Here is a 1,068-nt window from a genome sequence, read left to right on the forward strand (position 1 = left end):
CAGACACACAGACAGGGCCGGGGGGGTTTGGACACTCGATGAGAGCAATGTGCTGCGAGCACGGCTCGGGGCGCCCTGCAGCGTGCCACGGCTGCTCGTGTCCGCAGACAAACCCCGAGGGCAGGGAGCTTCCCCCTCCCCGTGCCACCTCTGCTGGGACATCCCCCCTTCTCCACCCTTTGCAGCCGGGCCGGGTGGGAGCGGGGCTGGGGCAGCCCCATTAGCGCTGCTGAGCTGCACCTGGAGGGGGGCGGGGACTTCTCCTGGGTGCCGAACACGTTGTCCCATAGAAGGCAAAGCGCTGGGCTCTGCCTTGCGGGGGAGAAAGATGTCTGTAGTAACAGAAGGGGGTATTTTATTAAGGATGTGCTGACTTTGCAAGAGAGCTGCTCAGCGCTTGCACTGGCTGGATGTTGGGCATCCTGATTCATCAGCATCGCAGCAGCCATTGTACTGCTGTTTTGAGAGAACTCATGGTGCTTATAAAGGTAAGAGAAATTGATAATCTCATGTGCGTGCAGCTAACAGGTCTCCAGCAGACCTACTGGAATTGCTGCAATGCGTGGCAATGCAGGACATCCAGATTTGCTTCATTTTTAGCACACGGAAACCTGTGGCTGCTTTGTGCTTTTGAGGTGGAGAGGTGAGCAGGGAGAGGCAGGTGATGCTGCCCTGCTCTTACAGTATTTATGTCTTAATATGAAAATGGCATTACATCACAAGCCTACTTGTGATAAGCTGGAGTTCTTCCATTACAGAGCCCAGCTGGCCTGTATGCTTTCATACAGGTGTGAGTGGGCCATAGGTGTGCCCCTGCTTGCAGTGAGCACAGACCTGCCAGCCTCTCCTTGCTACCAGAGGTGACATTTGCTTCCCCTAAACCCTTGGCAGTGCTCAGATGTGAGGCAGCTCTGTGGGGTCGTTTTAGGACACCAGGGTTAAACATTGATGGCAGCAAAGGGCTCCGGTGTGTGGGCAAAGCACAGCACTGTTCAGTGTGTGCAGCAGCCTTCCCCTGCTCCATCCTGGGCACTCACGAGTGCTGACCTTTCCTGCAGCACTTTTTCC

Source organism: Meleagris gallopavo, chromosome 22 (genome assembly GCF_000146605.3).
Source record: "Meleagris gallopavo isolate NT-WF06-2002-E0010 breed Aviagen turkey brand Nicholas breeding stock chromosome 22, Turkey_5.1, whole genome shotgun sequence".
In the NCBI taxonomy this organism is placed as follows: Eukaryota; Metazoa; Chordata; class Aves; order Galliformes; family Phasianidae; genus Meleagris; species Meleagris gallopavo.